The sequence below is a fragment of the Pan troglodytes genome, chromosome 13 (genome assembly GCF_028858775.2).
Source record: "Pan troglodytes isolate AG18354 chromosome 13, NHGRI_mPanTro3-v2.0_pri, whole genome shotgun sequence".
Taxonomy (NCBI): Eukaryota; Metazoa; Chordata; class Mammalia; order Primates; family Hominidae; genus Pan; species Pan troglodytes.
Genome location: NC_072411.2, coordinates 56488364 through 56515461, shown reverse-complemented (window position 1 = coordinate 56515461; position 27098 = coordinate 56488364). Strand labels below are relative to the sequence as shown.

Genomic DNA, 27098 nt, shown 5'->3' with positions numbered 1-27098 from the left:
AGGTAGGTATGTCAAGAAGTTGGAGCAAACATCTACCTAGTCCTGCATGGAAATCAACACTGTTCCAGCGTTTTGACTACTGGTGCAGAGAGAGTCGGGGAAGGTGGGCGGGGAAGGCAAGGTGAGGAGGGCAGCCCTTGGCATGGTAGTGCCATTCTCATTTAGGTCACCACAATAGTGAAATTTCTCCAACAGGAAAAATAATCCAACAGGGAGTCAGAGCAGAATGGGAAGAAGCTACAGTGGTACAGAAGCCAACAGAAATAGCTGAAGGTACACAAGAGGTATCACTTTGGTAATGGCCTAGAAACAACTGGGGAGTTCCTAGTTGTGCCCTGGAACTTCTGAGGGGCTGTCAAGTCAGCAGATTTCTGGGATAAAAGAGTAATTAAATTACCAAAATAAACCAGTAAAAACAAAGATATTTAAGAGCTCACATTTCATAGGCAGTGCATAGATCGTTGATTTTCTGCTAGCACTACTATTTCTCAGATATCTATGTCTGGTTGAGTCATCAAGATGTTCTCCATGGAACTGTCGGCAGAGTACATTAGGCTGTAATAGGACTGCACTTACACATAAAACTCATGAGGCAACTTCTAGTATCGCATAAGTTTTTAACCGTGACCAAACGACTGGTGGCTAATCACCAGTCTGTCACTTCAATTTATTGGTTTATCCATTTGTTGAGTACCACTATAAACACAAACTCAGTGACATCCTGTACCCAAAATAAAAGATCTATTTTTAGATGAAAGGGCTGAGACATTTCATTGATGAGAAGTTTCCTGAAGACTAAAACATAGAACCAATACTATTTCCATATAAACTTTTCTCTCAAAATGAACATGGGTAAATTATTTATGATGAACCCAGGAGTTATGTCTCCATCAAATCCAAAGCAAGTGTTCATTCATCAAATATTTGCTGGGTGTCTACTTGGTGCCCAGCACTATAATGCACTGGGGAAATATTTGTGAGCCAAGGAACACAGTTAATGCTCTGACAGAAATTATAGTTTAATGGGTAGTTGAACATTAATGAAGTAACCACAGTAACAAATGTGAATTACTAGTGAAGAAAAGTTCCCTGAAAGAAAAGGATCCGAGTTTGTTCATTGATGGAGAGTGGCACTTAGAGCAAGATACCCGACCTTGACTGGGGACCAAGCACGAAATCCCTAAGAGGTGACAGGAAGAGAGAAGTCTGAAAGGTTAAGTGAGTTAACCAGGTAAGATTAATTCAACATTAACTCAAGCCAAGATGACTAAATAACACATTATAACCGCTGTAATTTGAAAATAAAAATCCATGGCAAGAGAGGCAGCTCAGCTTTCAGCCAGTTTGATCTTTACAATCACATAAAATGTGCAAGACCATAGTCACAAGGATAGGGAGTAGTAAAATGTTTTTAAAGTGGCAGACGCAATCTTACAAATTTTGCTTACAGTCCTATCTTTTATATTAAATGCACGTTTTCCCCCTGTTGTGAAGTCTGTTGGGTTTAGAGTCTCAGCCTGATACTCAATGCATACAGCACTAGTCTGGCTCATACACCTGCAGTGCCCCAAAGATCGCGAGCCCTATTATTTATCATCTGTGTTGCCATTACGTGTAGTGACAGATAATTCCCAATAAGTATATAGTACAATCTGAAGTATTCTTAGCCTCAAAATTTCATTAGTGTATTTAAAAAGCCAACTGTCAAGAAGTAGAAAGAGCAATGTAAAAATAAAAATACAGACTTGACCTTGGGGATTTAACATACGTGAGGCTTTTGTCTTCACCTGTTATTACGTTTCTGTGACCCTGAGAAGTCACTTATTCACAGTTTACTAAACATTACTATCAAATATAACAAGAGGGGGTTATTTAGCCCTTCTTCCATTGTTTTTTTTTTTTTTTTTTTTGACAAGGTTTCACTAGCCGTCCAGGTGATAGTGATATAAATAAAAATCAGGGCCAAGTTCCCTGCTGTTTCTCATTTTAGGGTTAATAGGAAGTTTTATTTTCCCCTCTAGTATTGTGATTTATCTTGAAAAAAAGTTTTCAGCTTACTGTAGCATCTATTTCCTGGGCTCAAGCGATCCTCCCACCTCAGCCTCCTGAGTAGCTGGGACTACAGGCACATGCCACCACCCCCGGCTAACTTTTGTATTTTTTGTGGAGATGGAGTTTCGCAGTGTTGCCCAGGCAGGTCTCAATCTCCTGGGCTCAAGTGATCCACCAGCCTCAGCCTCCCAAAGTGTTGAGATTACAGGTGTGAGCCACTGCACATGGCCTTCCTCTAGCTTTTAAGGGTAGAACAACACAACCTTAAATGCACCAATGCAAGAAAACCTTATTTGCTCTGTTCTAATTTTACAGTTTTTGAAAAAATAATATAGTACTTCCTTCTTGGTTTCATGAAATCTTATTCTGCAACCATATCAGAAAGTGAAGTCACTATTTATTTTGTACCAATTTGAGGAAAAATAAGATCATAGGTATAATTATAAACAATTTGAGTTCTACAAGAATGTAATAATCGTCATCATTTTTGGGCACTCATATTCCAGACTTTGTTATTAGTAAACATGAATTCTCTAATTTAACCTTCAAAATAATTTTATGCAGTAGGTATTATTACGATCTCCATTTTACAGAGGAAAACACTGAGGCCTGAAGAGACTAAGTAACTTCTCAAGGTGGTCCAGTTAGTAAGAGTTAGAATGGGATTTTCACCTTCAGTGTGTGCTCTGAATTTCCTCCTACCTATGCACAAAGCATGTAACTCTTTATCGATAGCTGCATTTTTAAAAAGGTGATTAAGCATGCTGAGTTGGAAGGTAAATTCTTAGTGTACTCTTTTTCTCTCTTTATAAACTCAAATATTTGCAGCAGCAAACTTCCCAGGTATCATTCTTTAATGCCCTCCCCTCGCTAGGAATCATGAAGTACTTCAGGTAACAAGTCAATCCACCTGCTTTCTAGGTTGTTTCTCTAGCCCCACCATCTTGTACAGAATCTCCAAGCAGATATTCACTTCTTGCTTAGACCCAGACATGTTTCACTTTCTCTCCAAAAATTCAATATAGCATCCTGCAGGGACGAATAAATTCATAAACTAGAAAGAAATTAGTATTGCCATCGTTATCAGCACTTTGTGAGAAAACCATAGAGAATTTCTAGGGAGGCATAAAAATAGCCCAAAGTCCACACCCCCTTTCCTGCTTTTTAAACAAACTTCCTCAAGGGCATTTGAAATCATAGTTTCAGCTTGCTATGGGAAGTATTAATAAACTTGAGAATGTTCTGAGAGTGAGAATGCATTTTCTTTTTAGTTTTGTCTTTCAAAGACTGCATTTCATGCTCTTGTGTAACTTTGGAAATAACAAAACTTGGTTTCTGTGTCTGAAAATTCAAACCCAAAATTGTTTAAAGGATAGAGCATGTGTTAGTCTGTTATCAGGCTGCTAGGAAAAACATACTCGAGACTGGGTAATTTATAAAGGAAAGGAGGTTTAATTGACTCACAGTTCCACATGTCTGGGGAGGCCTCACAATCATGGCAGAAGGCGAATGAGGAGCAAAGTCCTATCTTACACGGCAGCAGGCAAGAGAGCTTGTGCAGAGGAACTCCCCTTTATAAAACCATCAGATCTTGTGAGACTTATTCTCTATCACGAGAACAGCATGGGAAAGACACGCCCCCATGATTCAATTACCTCCCACTGGGTCTCTCCCACAACAGGTGGGAATTATGGAAGCTATAATTCAAGATGAGATTTCGGTGGGAACACAGCAAACCATATCAGAGCATAAGAAGATAATTTTTAAATTTGACCTTAAACAGTTCATTCCTTGGTAGCTAAAGTATGCAGATTCCATAATGACAAAATAATGAACCAAATCGTTTCAGGTGATATGAAACTAGAGATGAAAGTAACCATTCAGCTAATTTAGGCAAAACTGGAGGAGGAGTATTCTGATAGTACTAACTCAGTAACAGAAACCAGTGAAAAGTATTTCAAAAACCAATTTGTAAAATGTGCTTCTCATCCTCATTCACTAACTTCTTAGGTAAGCCTATTATGTGCCTAGATGCTGCTAATACATGGCACAGTCCTTGGATTTTCTCTGTACTCAGATATCTGCAAGGGTATTGGTGCTTAGTATGGGTTTTCAGAGTAGAATAATAAAGAATGTGCATCTGGCTTGTTAGTTCATTTTCTTGCTATTTATGTTACTTCAAACAAGGTAATTAACCTGTCTGAGCCTCATCTGCCCATCTGTAATATAAGGGCAAATAGCACCCATTTTGAGTGTTGTTATCAAGCATTAAATAAGGTAATGTACATTACACAGGGGAGAAGCCCTCTTGTCTCCTTGTATTTCTTTGTATTCTCTGCAGTGCCTTAAACACAATAACTTTCTATTTTGTCCCTGAGATAATCAGATCATCAACTGTCATTTCTTTCTTTCTTTTTTTTTTTTTTTTTTTGAGATAGAGTCTCGTTCTGTTGCCCAGGCTGGAGTGCAGTGGCACGATCCCGGGTCACTGCAACTTCCACCTCCCAAGCTGCTGGGACTACAGGAGTGGCCCACCATGCCCAGCTAATTTTTGTATTTTTAGTAGAGACGGGGTTTCACCGTATTGGCCAGGCTGGTCTCGAACCCCTGACCTCGTGATCCACCTGCCTCGGCCTCCCAAAGCAATAGGATTACAGGTGTGAGCCACCACGCCCAGCCCTCGACTGTCATTTCTAATAACTCACTGCCAGTGTTGTTCTCAGAGCAGTAATTTCATCATTGGCACAGTTCCTGTTTATATAATATTAAAACCAGCATCGTCAAAAAATAATTATAATTTACAAGGTTCACAGACATAATTTTATGATTTTATGGCCTTCTATCCAAGGCGCTGTGCAAAGCAGTTAATTTGAGAGTGTTTCATCGTTGACATCTTCTCTTCTGAATTCACTGGCCTGTGGATAACCTTGAAGGGCTCAGCTCACCTTCCGCTGCCCCTGTAGAGGCCTAACCTGATCAGTTCACTAAGGGCCTTGATTTTAACTTGCTCTAGTTGCACTTTGATAGGGTACTTCTGAACTATTGGACCGAAAGGGATTCATCAATTCATTAAACAAATATTTGTGAAGCACCTACCATGTACAGGAGCTGTGTTAAATGTGAAAACCTTGTGTATGACACAGACTGTTATAATTTCCTTCTTCTTTTTTTTTTTGTATTAAAGCCCAATTGCCATTCAGTACCAATCAAATCACAGCAAATGAATCCAATTCTATATCCTTAAGGGTGGTTTCTTTTATAAAGATTAAATTAACAATGAATTAATCCCAAAGGACTAAAAGAAAGGGAAAATTTTAAGTTCCTCCACTTTTTGGGAGCTGAGATTTAAAGCAGTAGGCAGAGACTGGAGGTGATAATCACTCTTTTCACTGCTGCACTCTGGAAGCAGAGACATATTTGAATATGAGTCACCCTCCTCAGCAAGCTTTAGTTAAAGGATAATTACATGTGTTGTCCTAGAATAGAACAAAGAGAATTAATGTAGCAGTTTTTTTTCTATCTAAGTCTAATGTGCTAATATGGACATGTACACATATCTTTTTAGAAAACAGCCCAGAAGTTCTCAATCAACTTTATGTGGAGATTACATGAACATGAACATGTTTACTTCCAGTTTGATGAAGGAAAAGTACACTGGGTTAGAGGAATAAGGTAAATGAAAGTCAGTGCCAAGTCCCCTGCTGTTGCCCAGTTTAGGGTTAATAGGAAGTTTCATTTCCCCCTCTAGTATTGTGATTTATCTTGGGAGAAAAAAAAGTTTTAAAATCACATTTCATGCTGTATGTTCTAGAAGGTCATACTGTCTGTTAATCATGTTGTCATTCCTTAACAAATGCTGTAGAAACTTCTTATAGGTGTATAGCGGAGGTTTAAAAAAATTTTCTTGACCTTTTCATTGTTAGTTCAGGGAAGAGTAAGAAATAAAAATGGGTAAAATGTCCTTTTGAGAGCTAAAGAAAGAGATGTTCTTTTTCTACTTACTAACTGTCCCAGTGAAATCTCTCTAAAGATTATACCTTCAAAAAGAGTTTTTGTCTTCCTTCTACTCTAATCAATATTGAAGAATGGAGATTTCAACATTCACTGTTGGCAGCACTCAATATTACTTGGAAATTATTCTTCATAGTTCAGCTTCTAGAGATTACCTTGTTTTCTTTTTTATTCACATTACCATCTCTTCTACTTCTACTTTATGAAAATTATCTCAATATAATATAAATCGGTAAAATTATCTTGGATTTTTAATTGTCACTGATTCTTCATCATACCCTCTGTCTTCTCTCTATCTCTCTTCCTTCCCATTGTATTTCCATGCCTGATGTGTTATATGTAAAACAGGCACTATTTGTTGAATAGACTGATGAATTTCATTTCCACAGGAATCACCTCCCACCTCCAAGACAAAGGAACTAAAGATCCTATCAGTGACATTTACTTCTTATGAATTATGTTAAAATACATGCTGCGTGTGGTTGAAATTATTAACCCAAATAATAGAAATACTATGAGTACAATATTTAATGATAGAATTGGCATAGTTTTTAGATCTGGCATGGAATAATTGCCAAGAGTACTGTCTTTGGAATCACCTGGTTTGGGTTGAAGTTCTGACTCAATCATTAATTACGTAGGTGATTTGTGTAATTCAATTAAAATTTTATGTGCTTTTCTTTTATCATGTATGCTAAGTGCTTCATAGAGTTTAGCAGTTTAAATGAGATTATCCATGTAGAGGGCTTTGGAACAGCATCTGATCCATAGGAAGCTGTTATCTACGTTATGTCTTGCCCATCTTATGTTCTTATTTGCACAGAGGAATTAGAGTTTACTGTGAATACTGACAGAGCAGGTCCAACCTAAATTAATCAGCTCAAATAAGCCTGTATCCCCTTGGATCTAAGTGCCCCTGCCTCAATCCTTTTTCACCTCTTGCATTTCCCATGCATTTAGAAATGGCATAAAGAGTAAATATACAGAGAAGGAAGAAATGCAAATTGAAGAGGAGAGGAATGGCTACTGCTGTACCCAAGTTGGAAAGCCAGATTTATATGCCCTAAGAGATGTTAATACACCCACCTTCTCTCAACCTTACTGTTTTTCTGTTTTCCTTATTTAAGGGGGTCCAGTCCCTATATTGAGACTAATTGCTTTGAACAAATAAATTCCCCTCTCTGGACCTCCTGTTTCCTCTTGTAAAAAAGTAAGAGGGTAGATGAAATTAGCTCAGTGGTTCATCTCAGCTCTAAAGTTGCTTTTATGTCTTCCCTCTCACACTTTCCTCAGAATGGAATACTTTGACACAATTTTTAACAGGGTCAAATTTATTAAGTCAAACTTTTGGGTTTTTTTTAATAATTGTAAGCTAGCACAGTAAATAGTTTGTGTTAATTTATAAGCAGTAAATAGCACATACTTAATTGCTCATAAGTAAATATTACTTCACAAATGGAAGCAAAATCATTTTTAATCATCTGCATCATCTTTACTGATTTCATTAGAATTGAAAAGCATTGCTTGCAGGGAATTTTACATTAAATGATATTGCTGTTTACTTGGGGCGGGGGGGTGGTGGAATGAGATATTTAAAGTCAACATAGGGTGAATCGTTAGCTGCACCTTTGTGAGGACTTTGTGACCTCAAGCAGTCTTCCCACCTCAGCCTTCCAAAATGTTGGGAGTACAGGCAGAAGCCACCATGCCCAGCCATCTTCTGCATTTTAGTAACTCTTTTCTAATTATTAGAAATCTCCTGTGGCAGGAATGAAATTATATTATTGGAAATATGCAAAATGCTTTAGGATAGGAGTTTAGAACCATATATTCTAAAAATTTCAGTCCTGATTATACTGAACTCTTAGTTTCAGGTATGTGAGCATCTGTGCAGAAAATGAAGGCTGTCTTGAAAATGACATATACATAAAGGCTTATTGTGTTTTCAGCTATGAATTAGAAAGGAAGTTTCTCAGCATTTCCAGGCATCTCATTATTTTCTTAGTTTCAAGAAGATTCCAAATGACCTTTAGAAACATTTTGAAAAATATTCCTTGATGCAAACTTTAGAGAAAAAAAATAATGCCTTGAGCAATCAGACACAGCATGCTACTGTTTGCCAGCCATTAATATACCCTATGGATCTGCAGCAGGAAGCAGAAGCCAACAGGATGTATTTTCCAAACATTTGCAGGGTGAAAACTGCCCCACCCCTATGGGTATACTGTATTTGTGCAACTGCCTTGGAAAAACATTCCCTGATGTGGCTGTAGTGATTAGTGCTTCACTTTTTCAGCATTTCTTTCTTTTAACTGTTAGTTGCTTAACCTTTTAGAGCTGTACTATGCATTCTGATCGCTAATTTTTCCCATACTAGTTTATTCATTCATTAATTGACCACCTATTAAGTACAATGTTTTCAGGTTGGTTGGAGAACAAAAAGAGCAATTAGCAAGGCACGAATCCTGTACTTAAAAATAAATCATTAGGATACAGTCTTTTTTTAGAAAAATGGGTTTGCAGTTGGCTCTGTTAGGAAGTTTGATCTGGTCTCCCATTACCTGTCACATATAAAGTGGCAACTTGGAATTTTAGGAAGAGTTTCCCAAATTCAATCAATCTTGAAATCGTTATAGAATATTCCAAGTATTCTAAGCTTGTAACCACCTGAGAGGTTATTCCTGCTTCTGCCTAAAGAAAGACCATGGCACTGTAGTAGAGAAAGAGTTTAATAGACAAGGATGGCCATGCCATGTGGTAAGAGAAGGAGTTTGTACTCAAATCATCACCTTCAAGGCTCCTGGGTTAGAGGTTTTTCAAGGGCAGTTTGTGGGGAAGGGTGCGAGTGGCCAGGTAACAGGTGCTTGCTGCTGATATGTTGGGGCAGAGATGAAATCACAGGGGGTTGAAGCTGTTCTCCTGCAGGTGGAATTGCTTCTAGGTGGGGCCACAGGAGTGGGGGTTTGGGGGGGTGTTGTGGGTCCAGGTGGAGCCCTGGGAGTCAGACATACAAAAAACCTGAAAAGATATCTCAAAAGGCCAATCTACAATAGTGGTGCTATTTGCAGGAGTAATTGAGGAAGTTGCATATTTTATAACCTCTGAAATAATAGCTGACCTTATCAAGACTAAGGCTCCTCTCCTCCCTTCAGCCTGATGGCCTCCTATTGGTTTTACAAAAGTGGCTGAGTTGTGGGCAAAGCCTACTATCATTTAAATTGTAGCTTAAATGTCTGCCAAAGTTGGCTTGGCCCAATAGCCCAGGAATAATTAAGGAAAAGGAAAGATGGGGGTTGGGTTAGCTTAGTTTACTGTTATAATTTTCTCACTGATACAGCTTTTGCAAAGGCAGTTTCAAGCTCATGAGGTAAAATGTACTCATTAAGAAGACACAGATCCTCAGAAATTAATTGCTAAAAGAAATTACCAAAAAAGGGGAAATAGTCAAAATCTGATTTTTTTGCCAAAACAAAAAACAAAATTAACTGTAGTGTTATACCTGAAAAATAAGGAGTGTTTATGAGTAAGTTTTTAAAAGATTTTTGAAAAGTAAGATAAAGCAAAAGTCTTTCATTTTATAGTTTGTTATAAAATATGAATTTTAGAAACAATATATTGAACTAGAAGAATGTTTTGCCCTCCTTTAAAGTAACTGCACATTGGACACATATTAGAAATATTATTGCTGAGTTCTATTCTCATTTCAAGTGCAACATCCTCCTTATTCCAAACTTTCACTATAGAATAACATACATACCATTTTTATGATATGATAATAAAGAAAGAGAAATAAGGAACCATGCAATTTTCAGGTTTTCCAAAAGCCTTTAATTAGATAGCTCCTAAAAGAATTATTTCTTCAGCTATAATTTTGTATCGATTTTTTTAGAAACTGAAATATACCATTGTGTGTGTGTGCGTGTGTGTGTGTGTGTTTCTTTTTTTTTTTTTTTTAACAAATGCACAGCTTTTTCTTATGGACATTTGCAAATATATGTAGAAGTAGAGAGACTAATCAAATAAACTCCCACGTGCCCTTAACCAAGTTTCAATAATGATCAACTTTCTGTCCTAAATGTTCTATCAATCCTCATAATACATTATGTTTTTCTGGAGTATTTTAAAGCAAATTCTAGATATCACATAGCTTTCCCTATAAATACTTCAAGTAATATATATAACAGATAAGGAAATTTTATATATATTATGACAATATAATTAAGAAAAATTTTATAGCAATATCTGATACATCTTTAGTTGGTTTATCAAGACTGTGGTCCAAACAACGTCTACCCACATATGGCATTTGGCTGATATGTCTCTTATATCATTTTTAATGGTATAATTGTTCATTCTCATTCTCTCTCACTCATACACTCTCTCCCATTTATATGTTTACAAAAGTGGGTCATTTGTCCTGTAAAAATTTCAACACATTCTGAATTGGATAGGTTATGTCCCTTTGGTATTGTTTAACATGTTTCTCTCTCTTATTGTGTTTCTGAATTTTCTGTAAATAGGTAGCTAACGAACATTCAATTAAGCATCTCGCTGCATTCTACAAAGAGATACATTGTATCTGATTGTTTGACTTTAGAATTGTAAAGATTCATCAATAGTAACAGTAATAGAAATCTTTAATGTCATTCGACTCTTATAGAGTTTCAAATATTCACCTAAGGGATTTAGCATTTCAAATATTCACCTAAAGGATTTAGCATTTGTTGATGTAATTGTCTAGAGACATTATTTGATTCATGTATTAGTCCATTCTGACACTGTTATAGAGAACTACTGTAGACTGAGTGATTTACTTAAAAAAAAATAAAGAGAATTAATTGACTCACAGTTCCACAGGCTTAATAGGAAGCATGACTGGAGGCCTCAGGAAACTTACAGTCACAGCAGATGGTGAAGTGGGAGCATGCACATCTTCACAATGGCAAAGCAGGAGAGAGAGAGAGAGAGAGAGAGAGAAGGAGGAAGTGCCAAACTGTTAAACGATCAGATCTCGTGAGAACTAATTCACTGTCGTGAGAACAACAAGGGGGAAATCTGCACCCATGATTCAATCACTTCCTACCAGTCCCCTCCCCTGAAATGTGGGGATCACAATTTGACATGAGATTTGGGTGGGGACTCAAATCCAAATCATATCATTCTAGCCTGGGCCCCTTGAAAATCTCATGTCCTCCTCACATTTCAAAACCAATCATGCCTTCCCTACAGTCCCCCAAAGTCTTAACTCATTCTAGCATTAACTCAAAAGTCCAAGTCCAAAGCCTCATCTGAGACAAGGCAAGTCCCTCTGCCTATGAGGCTGTAAAATCAAAAACAAGTTAGTTTCTTAGAGGTAACTAACTTGGGGAAAGAGGCATTAAATAAATGCTCCCATTCCAAAAGGGAGAAATTGGCCAAAACAAAGGGGCTACAGGCTCCATGGAAGTACAAAACCAGGCAGGGCAGACATTAAATCTTAAAGCTGCAAAATCTCCTTTGACTCCACATCTCACATCCAGGCCACGCTGATATAAGGGGTAGACTCTCAAGTTCTTAGGCAGGTGCAAGCTGTCAGTAGATCTACCCTTCTGGGGTTTGGAGGACGGTGGCCCTCTTCTCACAGCTTCACCAGGCAGTGTCCCAGTGAGGACTCTGTGGACTCTGTGTGTGGGCTCCAATCCCACATTTCCCTTCTGCATTTCCCTATTAGAGGTTCTCCATGAGGGCTCCGCCCATGCAGCAGAGGAAATGCCTGGACATACAGGCATTTCCATACATCCTCTGAAATCTAGCCAGAGGTTCCCAAAACTCAGTTCTTGCTTTCTGCAAACCTGAAGCCCCAACACCACATGGAAGCTGCCAAGGCTTGGGGCTTGCTCCCTCTGAAGCCATGGTCTGAGCTGTATCTTCGCCCCTTTTAGCCATGGCTAGAGCTGAAGTGGCTGGGATGCAGGTGCCATGTCCTGAGGCTGCATACAGCAGAGGGCCCTGAGACCCAGTACACAAAACCACTTTTATTCTCCTAGGCTTCTCGGACTATAATGGGTGAAAAATCTCTGAAATACCCTGGAGATATTTTCTCCATTGTTTTGGCTATTGACCTTCAGCTGCTCATTACTTACACAAGTTTCTGCAGCTGGATTGAATTTCTACCTAGAAAATTGGTTTTTCTTTTCCACCACATAGCTGGGCTGCAAATTTTCCAAACTTTTATGCTCCACTTCCCTTTTAAATATAAGTTCCAGTTTCACATAATCTCTTTGTTCATACATATAAGCATACAATTTTAGAAACAGCCAGGTCACTTCTTGAGTTCTTTGCTGTTTAGAAATGTCTTTCGCCAGATACTCTAAATCATTTATCTCAAGTACAAAGTTCCACCGATCTCTAGGTCAGGGGCAAAATGCTGCCAGTCTCTTTGCTAAAGAATAGAGGGAATGACCTTTACTCTAGTTCCTAATAAGTTCGTCATCTCCATCTGAGACCACCTCAGCCTGGACTTCACTATCCATATCACTATCAGCAATTTGGTCATTCAACAAGTCTCTAGGAAGTTCCAAACTTTCACTCATCTTTCTGTCTTCTTCTCAGCCCTCCAAACTGTTCCAATCACTGCCTGTTACCCAGTTCCAAAGTTTCTTTCACATTTTCAGGTATCTTTATAGCAGTGCCCCACTCCCAGTACCAATTTTCTGTATTAGTCTGTTCTCACACTGCTATTAAGAACTATCTGAGACTGCATAATTTATAAAGAACAGAAGTTTAATTGACTCACAGTTCCACATGACTGGGGAGGCCTCAGGAAACTTATATAATCATGGCAGAAGATGAAGGTGAAGCAAGGCACATTTCACCATGGTAGAGCAGGTGAGAGAGAGAAACAGCAAAGGGGAAAGTGCCACAGTTTTAAACCATTAGATCTCATTAGAACTCACTATCACTAAAACAGCAAGGGGAAATCCGCCTCCATGATCCAATCACCTCCCGCTAGTCCCCTCCCCAGACATATGAGGGTTACAATTAAACATGAAATTTGGGTGGGGACACAAATCCAAACTGTATCAATTAGATATTGCAAAAAAGTGGCCTTCTAGTTTTAACATTCTCCTGCATTTACTTGCTTTGATTTGATTCTTACATAAAGATCTTTCTTCATCAACAGTTTTGTGATTCTGAAAGCTGATTGAAGAAAGGCTAGATAAATGCTTGGTTCTTTCTCATTTTTAAAATTATTTTTAAAATAATTAATTTGTCCCTTAGTCAACCCCTAAGGAGACCTATAATTTGTGCTCTGTCTGTTTTATTTTCCTTGTGTTTTAGGCACCCATAGATGTTAACATAGTTTATGGTTTCAGTCCATGGCAGTCATTATTACTGGTGATTCTCAAGCTCTCCCGTATTTGATCAGTGGCTTGTAGTGTCCCCTTTTTTTAGATGGATTTCTTGCTTTCAAATACAACAGGATATTTCATCTTGTTCATTTTCTACTCCAGACTCTGGATTAGCCATTTGTCCAAGGAGTCCTGGTTCTTTACACTGAAAAGTTACATTTAGAGATGACAGTCTGGGCACAAGGGCTGCTCCTTGCTTCTAGAACTTGTTAAATCAAGTTTAGCCTAAATCTGCCTCCTTACATATTTTAAGTTCTGCCTAAAAGTTTCTCTGTACATTGTAAACTATAACAGGTGGAGGTGTAAACAGACCATAACCTACACTTGTGCAAATAACCAAGTTTTGGTTAATCAAAGGCAGCCAACTACTTGAACCATGTTCAAATAAGGCAAACACATAGCTGTAACTAATCCGGCTGTTTCTCTACCTCACTTCTATTTTCTGTACGTTACTTTCCTTTTCTGTCCATAAATCTTTTTTCATCACGTGGCTGTGCTGGGGTCTTAGAGCCTGTTTTGGCTCAGGAGGCTGCCCAATTTGTGAATTGTCCATGCTCAAGTGAACTCCTTTAATTTTAATTCAGCTGAAGTTTTTCTTTTGTCAGATGGTGTCAGAAGTGGAATCCAAAGAACAGCTTCTAACAACCCCCAGGAGCGCTGAGCGTGGTTCCTACTCGGCCCATTGTGCCCATTGCTCTCTTGGAGCAGCTGGGGATTGTGGTAAGCTCTCTCTCATATTCTGAAGCTCCACGGATTTGTGTTTTGAGACCTCTGAGTTTCTTTGAGCAAATTTCTGATTCAAACTGGGTTTAGGAGTCATGACAGAAACTAGAGTGGGTCCAGGATTGGATTGGATCCAGTAATTAACTGGCTTGGATCCAACTAGAGGCCTCTTACATCTGTCTGGGTTAGAAAAAAACTGATAATAAATGCCAGTATTGCAGGGGGTATAAATTTTGGCTTCTGGGAATTCACCGGAATTTTTGTGTCCTATTCATTTGTTTCACTTGTCTTATGTGCTTAGATAGGAAAAAATCACTGGCTAAGTTGATCCAGGAAACTTGAGAGTAAAGCCAATATTTGAGCTAAAAATGAGGTCCTTAATTTCTGAAGAACTAAGCAGCAAACTCTTACAGAAATGGTGAAATCTTACTAAAGTTAACTTACAGTGGAATGTTCCAAATGAACAACACTGCACAGACATGCATTTAAAAATGAGGGCTCCCAAATTAGTCTCATCTAGGGATGCCTATTGATATGCAGAAACATCTAAGAAAATTTCAATATTTTTATTTAAAGACTTTACAAAAGGCAAATAAAAAGCATAAATGACTAATTGATTAAAAACATTAAATCTGCTAACCTTTTAGCTTAGTTACTATCCTGATTCAAGGATATAGACGGCAGCACCAATTGGCTGACTTTGAATAACTAATGGGGTACATTTTACCTGGGTAAAGGATGGGATTGGGTTAGATACCCTTCCCCGAGAAAAGTCCCTCTTGGTTAAAAATTGATTTGGCACTATGGCATGTTAACTGCTATTCTCTTTGGATTAATCTGCCTTGCACTCTTTGCTGATGGTTATGGGTGACAGGATTAGGCATGCATGGGATCACAGGACATGAGGAGTTTTTTCTCCTCAAAGGGAGAAACTTGAGAGCCAATGGGACTCCTGGAAAAGATCCCTTTGCAACTGACAAGCGGCTGCCTGAACTTTTGATTCCGTGTTGTTGCAAAGGGTGGGTCTTTCTCTGGCCTCCCTGAGCTCTTCCTCTTCCCCAGCCTGCTGCAGGCAATGCTTTTCTCCCTTCCCTTTCCTCTGTGCAAAGTGATTGTAGGACTAGTAAAAATTACTATCTCTTACAAAGTTTTAATTAATGAGAAAAAGGATTTGTGAGGCTAGTCTGAAGCTGTAGCAAATCTGGTGTACTTTATGCTATGACCTGGTCTTTCTACATCCTTCTGCCATGAAAAGGTGTACCACAGGGTGGAATGCAGGCCTAGGCTCCATAATCTGGCTGTTCAAGACAGCTCAGCAAGCTGGTCGGTAACAAAACAAACAAACACAACTGGATGAGGTTTCCATCCTGTTTTGTTTTATGTCTTTGGGGGCTTGACCTTGTAACCACGTGATAGTAATTTCTCTTGGTCTCTAACATCCAGGAAACAGGAATTTGGGGGCTCATGCCATAGATAGCTCTAAAAATTATCTAGATCAGTTAAAAGCCATTGCAAGCTCAAAATTGACTGCTCTATGCTCCTTATGGGAAGAGCAATGGAAACCACCCCATGCTTCATCTCAGCAGCTAAGGCTTTGCCATTTTACAATGGCAGCCCAGGTTCAATCTTGGCTTAGGGTATAAGTGCTTTCTGGGTGATATCTGTGTGACCTTTTCCATTTCTTGATACTCTTCCCCTCCATATACAACTTCTGGCTTCCCTTCTTGAATTTTCCTTCTTTTGAGCATCTGGGAGGTTACCTTTAGTAAAGTTCAACAGCCAGAAATATTAGCCATTTGGCCTGGCTAAAGTTGGATAATTAGAGATTTAAAATATTTTTTAAAGAGTGTTATGGTTAAAAGCCAGCTTAATTAAAAGTGAACTTTCAAGTTTTAATAGCCTGGATTCCTTGGGAAAAACAGAGGAAACGCCATAGAGCCTGTTTTGGGAAAAACTTCTGTTTTCCTTGTGAAACCCAAGGAATTGAAAGCAGATAGATCCCTCTTGAAATCTAAGGCAAATACACATTTAGGGATGACAAATGGCAGTTATGGGGAAATACTCATTTCTTTGCACGTTTGGATCAGAGAAGTATGCTCTTGGTCACCTAGAAAATATGGAAATGTCTCCACCCCTCAATGCGATAAGACTTCTGTGGGGATGGGTTAATCACAGAATGGGCTGATCAGCTTTGAGTTGCTTTGCAATGAAATGCAGGGTGAAATCATTACATTGTCTTGTTCCATAGCCTTTCTCTTTTGGGGCCAGGATCCAGTATAAAAATGCTACCCTGAATTTCAAGGGTACAGTTTTGCCTTACAGCTGTGCCTGCTTATTAGGCCCTAGAAACTGCATGTTTTCCTAGCCCTGTTCCTCTGAAGACTACCCTGAAGCCAGTAACTGGATTAAGAAATTTAAAAACTGACCAATAAAAAATCTTACAACTATTGGATCTCCTTTTGTCTTTCTGTGTATTCATATGTGTTATATGTATAAAGTTTAGATATGAAAGAGCTCTTATTAATTGGCTTGAAAGTAATAAGCACTTAAATATATTGTCAGAAAAATAAAAACCGTAATGCCTTTTAGTTCACATGACTTTAGTAAGCTTTGAGAAATAAAGAATATAAAGAATTTTAAAGATTATTGGTAAAATAAAAACACTTGGTCTAAATTAGGCAGGTCAAATATTAGGTTTACTAAATGCTTTAAGGTAATAAGCTGCTTCTTTGACTTTGGAAAAATTTTCAACTTAACTGCTTTGGAGCTATTAGATTCTAGGTAAGGCCTGGAGACATGTAGAGTTAGCCAATCCCCTTGGTTATGCTGGAAAGAGTCAGACTTTATCTGCACTTTTGTCTGGTGTCTTAGGCTCCACACCTAATAGATAATTAAAATCACTTACTAGGTTTTTCACCAAAAATAAAAATTGCTAAGAGTTAACATTGTAACATATAATTGAGACCACTGAAAAAAACAGTTTTACATGCAAGGTGTGTGAGGAAAGCAAAATGTGCTTTTAGTGAAAGACTGTAAGTCATGGGAATATACATTTTTTCCTAGTTTAGAGGGTTAAAGGATTGTTTTAAATTAGTTAGGATAAAGCTGAAGGTTTAAGCAAGTTGAGGAAGATTTTTGGAAAAATAATCTTGTAAAAAAATTCTGTGTGTGAACATATTGGCTAAATTTAAAGGGTATTGTTAAGTTTTCCCAGGAATTGAATGTTGGAATAACAGCATAACAGGGTTTTCTTAGAGCACTGATCCGCTCTTAAACAAAGATCTGTAAAGGATTATAAAGGGTTTGTGAGACTCTCACCTTATGGCCAAACTGATTAATATTAAATTGATTTGTCTATAAGGTTTTATTATTAGAAATTCCATACAATTTTGGAACATATATTAATATCATTGACTAAAATATAACCTGAAGAAGATTAAGCATTATTTTTTATTTTGACAATGCTTCCATGTAACTTAACATGCCAAATAATCCTGTTTATCTCTCTTTTGGATGCTTCAGGGGCCCTCTGTATTGTACCAAAGTTAGAGGTCAGAAAAGACCACTTTAAAGTTGAAATTTGATTTTGGGAAGCCTATCAAATACGTTAAAGGTTTAAAACACTTGACATTATAAAATAGAATTCCACGTCACAATAAGTCATTCATTTAGCCAAAATGATAACTCAAAAGTTTTACACAGGCAAAAACATTTACTCATTGATAGACGGAAGACTTAGCTTTCCAAACAATCTATCTCTTGTCTTTTCCTTCTATTTCATGAGTTTATTCAAGAGGCAAACAAAAATCTTTCATTATCCTTTAATATTACATGAAAATCTTGATCAAGATAGAAAGCCACATTTCACCGTTGCATAAGTTTATATATGTGTATTATATAGTTTCAAAATAAAATTATTTACATTTTAATTAAAATAAAAACATCTGATTTTTCTTTTTTATATTTTAGAATATATACTTCCAAATTTTTTTTAATATCCCAAACTGAGGAATATGTACGTCCACCTTTTGAATCAAAGCATTGTGTTTTTTAAGGTCATTTGAAAGAACAGTTCTATGTCTGTTTATTTCATCAATTTTACATAATTTATTTATTTATTTATTTATTTATTTATTTATTTATTTTTTGAGACAGAGTTTCGCTCTTGTTTCCCAGGCTAGAGTACAATGGCACAATCACGGGTCACCGCAACCTCCACCCCCTGGGTTCAAGTGATTCCCCTGCCTCAGCCTCCTGAGTAGCTGGGATTACAGGTATGTGCCACCACACCTGGCTAATTTTGTATTTTTAGTAGAGATAGGGTTTCTCCATGTTGGTCAGGCTGGTCTTGAACTCCCGACCTCAGGTGATCCACCTGCCTTGGCTTCCCAAAGTGCTGGGATTACATGCATTAGCCACCACGCCTGGCAAATTTTACATATTTTATATACTATAGCAACTGCTTATATATGAATTTATACTATATTCTTTGAATATACTATATATGTGTGTATATATACATGTGTTTTTATATGTATATACATACACACACTTTTTATATACTGTTCCATTATAACAGAATACTTTGGTTTTTGTTTGCTTTTAATTTGGGTTATTAATTCATGAAACATATTTACGTGATTTGAAAGTCAAAACTATGAACTAAAATACTTTCAGAGTTTCAAAGTCTGCATTCTCTCTTTCTTATTGTTCTCTTTCTACAGAGTAACTATTTTCACTAATTTTTAGATTATCTTTCACTTTTTCTTTTTAAAACAGCATACAATAAAAATTCTTCTTAAATCTTTTAGAATTTGAACAGAGAAGCTGAACCACTACAAGCAATGTTAAGAATTTATTGCTGGAATACCCCTTACACAATTGAGAGAGCCAGTTAAGCTATGTGAGCCTGCTACCCCTAGAACTGGAGCTGGGCTTGAAGTCTGTAAGACTAGGAAGGAATGAGGAGGGCAGGACCAAAGTGGAACCTGTGAAGATAAACTTGGCATCCATATCTGTTTCTCAGCTGAACTGGCAGTGGTATCTCAGCACCTCCAAGCCTCCAACTTTGATGATGTTCTGCAAAAGAGCTTGAACAAATTGCCAAAACATCAGCCCCTGACATGAGCAGCTTTCAGAAAAACTGAAGGAGGAGATCCAGGGGCAGTTTGAGAAGCTGCCAACCAAGCTGCTGCACTATGCAGATCCACCACAATGTCATAAACTGTGTGAGCAGCAACAGTGCGTGACCCCACACAGGTCTGAGTGTAATTCTGGCTGCTGGATTCCAGTTAGACTTTAAATTCCATGCAAATTTCACTTGTGGCAAATCTTAACTTAGAACTGAACATGGAAGAGAATACTGAGAAACTTAGATCCAACTAACCTGACACTTTACAAAGCCACCACAGTCTATCTTTTGTGAAGTCATCGTCCAATATATATCCCTCTTTTAATTATACTAAACTCCCAAATAAATGCAATGGCAAAATCATGAGTCTACCTAATAGGATTCAACCATACTCTGTATAACCAAAACTCACTCCCCTTTCCCAAAAGAGGATTCAGAGTCTTTTTAGCCATCTTTGGCTGATATTTATTCCTCTTCTTACTGAACCATGCTTTCTCAAATGCTTAGATATAATGCTTGCTACTATGAACACATGTCAGATGGTAGAGGTACGGGAGGGAGAATGAAAAAAAATGACTTATGTATAAGAAAGAAAGAAAATGAGTTACATATGTGTATACACACATGTATGTATTTATATTCATATCAAAATAAGGAAGAAATATTAATGATTATCATTTCCTTTCTGCAACTTGAAAAATTGTCATAGCTGATAGTTATAATGACCATTTTCCAATATACCTTTTATATCCACTATGACCTGGGTAAGCACCTTGATGGGTGATGCTTCCTTGCTTTGTAGGGTGACCTAAATCTTTATTTTTGAAGGTGTAGTCATTAGAACTGCTGCCTCTATTGAGTCATTCTAGTTTCCACTGACTTTAACGACTGGACATGGGAGTTCTAAGCAATACCCTATGGAATATCCTGAATTCAGGAATACTCTTCCTTATCCCCAATGTGTAGTAGTAACCCAATTTTTCATTGATATTCACTCAATTTTTCATTGATATTCAAGATCAATCTAGCAAATACAATAAATCTCATTTTTGCCTGTCGCTTTCTATTTGATTTATTACTGTATGTCCCAGAAGATGCATTTCTCCCTTTGTAATCTAAGACCTCTATACCAGCAGAAGCTAGTGTTACAGACAGAGGAAGCAACTACACATCTGTGGGGTTATAGGGAGATTGGCCACTATCATTTCCAGTCCTTGATTCTCAGATTCATAAGTCCTGAATATGGGAGAAACAGTACCCATAGTCACTCATTCAGAGTATATACTGCATCCTGAAGAATATACACCCCACCCACAAGGTGTGGCCAACCAACTGGCTCCATAACTGAGTCTTCAAAAGACTAATCTGCCCTTCTCACAGGCCAGATACATCAGGGTAATAAGGAACATGGTAAGACCAATGAATGCCATAAACCTGAACCCACTGCAACATTTTCTACAAAGTGAGTTTCTTTGTCAGAAGTGATGCCATGTGAGACATTGTGAAGGAGAATAAAGCATGTTGTAAATGCAAGGATGGTGATATTGGAAGAATTGTGAAAAAGCAATTCCACATACAGAATTAGTGTCTATTCCAGTGAAAATAAAGTGCACTCTTCACATGATGAATGTGATCTAAAATAATTGACATGGTGGCTGGCAGAAGCTCAATCACTATTTAAAATCTAGCCTTGAAAGTAGCATTTATCACTAGTGTATTAGTTGAAACAGTCAAAAAGTCTCCCAAGTTTCAAAGGGAGGGGTCATATACTCCACTTATTGAAGGGGAAGTAACTGGGTTCTGAAGAACATGTGGAATGTTGGATGAAAAAAAGTTACACAACTCCTGGAAAATGCAATCTGCCATTCTGCGACTTGATGTTTTTACCTAGTAATATGTCTTGGAGATTACTATAGAGTCATATAATGACATATCTTTCTCATTATTTTTACAGCTGGATATTATTCTATTGTGCGATTATATCATAGCTCAATCAACCTGCTCTTTAATGAAGGTCATTTGAATTATTATACAAAGTAATTTTGCATTACAAAATTATTTATTATACAAATAATGCTGTAATAAGTAGACTTGTTCATAAATTGCTCCTTTTTGTTTTTATTTTTTGTATCTTCAGGGTAAAAATATGCATTGTAAATATTCTATTTTTGCTTTTGTGATTCAGATACAGTTTAAATAATGAAATATTACGTTCTTTCCTTGAGATGAGCCCCTCTTCTTCACAGAATCTTAGATGAATGCATGTGAAATGTAAATTAACATACAATAAAAATCAAACATCTCAGATATATTTCAAAATTATAATACACATTATACAAGAAAGAAGCAATCATTAAATAGACAACCGTATTAGAATGTTCATTCTGCAGTATTGTGTGGTCTGTACCCTGATGAGAACAAATTAATCCTTCTAGCCACTCAAACAAATGTACAAAAAAAAGAAAGTCTTGAAAAACACCATTGATTTGTGAGATGCCAGCATGAAATTTTTATGATTACGTGGGATGCTGCTGAAAACAGTGATCCACACTTTTCAAATCTATTTAAAAACAGAATTGAATTTTGATCCAACTGAGTCTCCGGGGATCTCCTATAACTCACATTCTCACTTCCTAGGTGAAAAATGAGGTTTTTCCTATGATTCAAGTAAAAAACTGATTTAGTCTGTCTAATCTAGGTTCACATGGGCGAATTCTGTTAAAAATGTCATATTTATATAAGATAATTCAGCTAACTAAAACTTAGGATTTTTCCTCGCTTTTTTTTTACACTCCTAGTCACTCCAAGGTGTTGTCATATAAAAAGTTTACAATTCTTTACAAGTAGAGACTTCTTAAGCTGATATGAAAAGAAGCTGAATATAAAATTTTGGAGCTATTGAATATTCAAACATTACTAGGGAAAAAGAAATGGGTGTTGAGAAAAGATGGAGTTTTGGGGAATAGGAGACTGGAGGAGTCCAAACTGTAAAGGATCAGTGTGCATGAAGGAAAGGCATATTCTTCTAGGTGCAAGATAGGTAAGACAGAGTAGTTACTAAACCTAATGTTGTTCCTACCCAAATTTGACTCTCCATCACTCTTGTTGCATCAGAAATTTCTGCTAAAAGGTAAATACAGATGAATTTAAAATGGTGAGAGCATTCTATGTGGATTTTACCTTCTCAGTCTCCCCTGTTTAGAATTATTTTCTCGTGCTCTCCCCTTCATGGTCCCCAGGTTTTATTCTTAGCTTTCTAAGTTTCTCCCTCTCTATCAGTGTTTTGAAAGCTATTTTGACTTCTACTTATAGTAAGAAATATATCTTATATTATGATCCAGAGCACACAGCTTTATAACTAAATGAAATTTTAAAAAACAATATTTTCCCCTGTTACATTCAATATACATTAATATTTTATCTTCTGTTCAACTCTAAGTATCATGTTGTATGTCATTGAAAAAAACACAAATACTGCCCTTTACCTTGTAAGTTAATATTCTGTCTCATTTTGCACAATGGTTTAAAGCCCCTATTGTACGTGAGTAATTTTCGAATCTAAAACTCCATGCTAGATCTCATTCTTGAAGTATAGATGAGCATGTACATTATTTATTAGTTATTTTTCTCTGGATGTCTTATATGTGTCACAAATCCAACCAACCTAGGATTAAAATCTTTACCTCCTCTGTTGTCCAGCTTGATGAATGCAACCAACATCCACCTAGTCACTGAAAATAAGAACTTGGGAGTTGTGCTACAGGAAGGACAACAAAAGCATCAATAAGTAATGTGTTTTGATTACAAGTAATGGAAATCTCAGCTCAAACTGCTTTAAACAATATGGATATTTATTGGTCTACTACAGTTGGCTTAATCCTAGCTTACCCTTTTTTTTCCCCCAGCTTACTCTTAAGAGCAAGAAACTTTATTTCCCAGAAGCCTCTGGAAAAGCTCTCTTGGCATCTCATTGAACTGAATGGCATCACATGCCCACTTCTAAACCAACCTCTTTGTTTCTGGAAGTGACGGGGGCTGATGTGCTTAGGCCTAGGCTCTTGGACAATCCCTCTGCAAAGGAGATGAGTGACATTTTATGAATATCCATTGAAGTTGCCCTATATGATCCCTTTTCCTAAAGAACATAAAATATAAAAGTGGCTGTCTGAAAAGAAACTGGAGATCTGGAAGGAAGAGAGAATTATGAAATGGTATCTAGTTATGCAGCCACAATGCCATTTTCACATGATGAGTGTGTTCCTTCTCCCTCCTCATGCCATGGAAACTGTGGTTAATTCACCGCTTTCCTAATATGTACTCCCATAGCCATAAAATGAGTCTGAACTGAGCACTCCAAGCAGGCACTTTGAATTCATCAGTTATCATTCTGTGTTGAAATCGATTTAATATTCCTACCCTAGATTCTTCCTTCTACTTCATCCTCATCACCTATTAAGCCATACAATTTCATCTCTGTCTGACATAACTCAAAAATCATTCCTAAAGCCACAGCTCTATTTCAAGGTCTCATCCGTTCTAGTCTAAACTATTATGAAAGTCTCAAGCCCTCAAACCTGTGCTTCCTTCTCATTTTAAAGAGCAATTTCCAACATCCAAATATAATTATATCACCAGCATGCTTTTAATTCTTCAATGGCACTCCATTACCTATGGAAAAAAGTCCCAGGCCCTTATCCGGCAGGCAAAGCTGTCCCAGACAGCTTATTTCTTATTTCTCATTTCTGTTTACCTCCATGTGAGCCAGTTTATGCCATAGCAAACTTCATATAGCTCCTTAATCACATCATCATGATTCATAACTTTATGCCTTGCATCTCTTGCTTCTTCTGCTCAGAAAGTTCTCCCTCCTTGCTTACTAACTTCTGACACATCTTAGTGTTCACTACAATATATGTTCTTTGCTGAAGCAGGTTAATAAACCTAATTTTGGTTGACTATGGGTGGGTTTCTGGTAGTCCCTGGGCACTGTTCTTTATCAGTGTAGAGCAATGCTTCATGTGACAGCACACATGGATAATTAGAATATGGTTTATAAGGCATGCTGGGCAAAGTAGAATGCTGCTTGGACACCATTTGTCAGAAGGTGGTGTCACTTGTCTTCCAAAGATTGAAGGATATCAACTTCTCAGCACGACTAACACAATATTTAGTTGGAGAGGTTCTAGTAAGGGATTTAGGGTGCATCATGACAAAGTGGAAAAAGAAAAGTATTTTTGGCAAGAAACCAATATACAACTGGGTAGGTGCTCCATCCTATTCTACTCACCAATCCTGTCCATGTGGAAGTTGAAACTGCATAGGTGAGAGGTGGAGTGGAAAGAAACACACTTAAAAATAATATCATCTCCCTCTTATGACTCTTTATAGGAAGTTCTGATTGCAGGTCATTAGTATTTCTATCAAGGGGGTGGGAGGTAGAGGAGAGTATTACAAGGAAAAATAAACTCTGAGTATAATGCAGTATGTATGATTTTAGAAGAAAAGGGAGTGTGGTGTGAGAAGGCTAGAAATGTATAAAGTGTAGAAACATGAATAAGAATGGCACGGAAAGTGAAGGTGCTGAAAATTGCTCCAAGAATCCCTTTAGACTCCTATTTTTGTGAGTCAACCTTAAAGGAAGGCATAAGCCCCAAATGTTATGGGTTGAATTGTGTCCCCAAAAATGTGTATTGAGGTTCTAACCTCCAGTACCTCAGGAGGTAACGTTATTTGGAAAAAAGGAAAGAAGGTCTTTACAGGAGTAATCAAGTTAAAATGAAGTCATTAGTGTGGATTCTAATCCACTATGATTGATATCCTCATAAAAGTGGTATTTTGGATGCACAGACAGACAGACACAGAGGGAAGATGATGTGACGACATCACAGGGAGGAGACGGCCACATGACTAGAATGTCACATTCATACAAGTCAAGGAATGCCAAGGACTGCCGGCAAATGCTAAAAGTTGGAAGAGGCATAGGATTCTCCCCTAGAACCATCAGGGAGGGCATGGCCCTGTTGACACTTTGGTTTCAGACATCTAGCCTCTAGAACTGTGAGAGAGTTAACTTCTGTTGTTGTAAGCCTCCTTGTTTTTATTACTGTGTTACAACAGCCCTAGGAAATTAATACACAGAGAAAGCATCATGAAGGCAGCTTGAGAGTGAACAGTAGCCTTAGAAAACAGCAGGGTTGGACCACCTCCATTAGAAAATCTTCACGGCAAGCACCACTGTTCTTCATGCCTTTTACTGTGCCTTTAGCAACAACAACAGCTCCTTGAAGCCTTACTCTCAGAAGTCAGGGGTTTAGCTGAAAACAGAATTCAGTTATCTAACTCTGAGCTCTAAGCCTCTGCCGTGAAACCTAGGGGAGTTTAGCGGATATTTTTAGCCTGCTTCCAAGCCTGTAAGATGCCTATTTATCATGTTTTAAATAAGAATACTCTACATACACACATACAGACACACACACACAACCACACGCATACACAATAATGGATGAGTGATTTTGAAAGGTTTTTCTTCAAAAGGAGTTAAGAATATTTTATAATTTATGACTTCTTTAATTGATTTTAGGCCTACATTTTATTACTATTAGGAATCTTGATTTTAAATTTTACTAGAAACATCAGTCACAAAAACACTAGCTTTTTTTTTTTTGTATCTGAGGGATTACCTTTGAGATTTTCCATTCTTGCTATCACAAAATTACTTCTGTTTCATCTTTTAAACACTGACCCAATGCCACTCCTTCCTGAAGGCATTACACCAAATAATATTACACTATTCCAATATTACATATAGTCCATTATACTAAATAAAATTATAGTTAAGTTAATATATTTACAGATGGCACATCAAGATAGGCACAGGTGTTGATGATGTTGATGTCTGTTTCTAATGTCATTATTTTACCATCTTAACTCATAAGCTCCCAAAAAGTAGGGTCTCAGTCTATTCAAATCATGCATAAAAAATTTAGCTTTAGTCTCTAGAATATAGGTGCTTACAAATAATTTTGATTGTGATGAATATAGTCAATGAATTGTAATCAAATGCAAAGTAATTAACTTTTTCTTTTCAAATATAGGTCCCATCATCCCTCTGATTCAATCATATTCTTTGTCAGTCATTGCTGAAATGCATTTCTAGCTGTGCCCTGCCTCTACAAAGACTTTTTTTCACATGCTGTCATTTGAAAACTCAGTTTATGAGAGTTAGAAATATAATGGCTTCCTTGGCCAAGGCAATCCTTTAACAGAGAGGTAAGGTCTGTGGGGGGAATAATAGTGCATAATCACTGTACCATAGATGCTATTTAATAAGCACACTTTCACACTTCAAGGCATTACACTTGAAAAGTAACTAATATAATCTGTAATATTTTTTTCTGTATTAAAACAAAAAGTAACCTCAACTGAGAGGGATTGTGTCACTAGGCCTACTTTTTTTTTTTTTTTTTTACTATGATAAAGTACTAAAAATTAAGGCCCCTCACTTCCAAGAAAGCCACAGCCAGTTAGCTTAAACTCTAGATATATTAGTGGTGTGTAAATATTTCACTTGAGCATATAATAAGGTCTGCTAGACAAGTTCTTTTTCTGTGGCATGTTGGAAATAAAAGTGGCATCAGGAAACTAATTTCCATTGAGCACCCCCTTGACTCATGCACAATTAGACTCTCTGCATAGATTACACTTTTACAAGAAATCCATGATGACCATTTTATCATTTACGTTTTTCAAATGATGAAACATGTTCAGCTAGCTTAAATAATGGATTACCC

The 27098-nt window shown here is 37.3% G+C and overlaps 1 long non-coding RNA gene across 1 annotated transcript; it reads left to right on the top strand.

Moving 5' to 3' along the window:
* The first annotated feature begins 1103 nt into the window (after positions 1-1103).
* On the top strand, positions 1104-21905 carry LOC134807984 (uncharacterized). Its single transcript, XR_010149758.1, has 4 exons — positions 1104-1231; positions 14060-14174; positions 18354-18451; positions 18989-21905. It is a non-coding gene; the product is annotated as an uncharacterized LOC134807984 (long non-coding RNA).
* The last annotated feature ends 5193 nt before the right edge of the window (positions 21906-27098 follow it).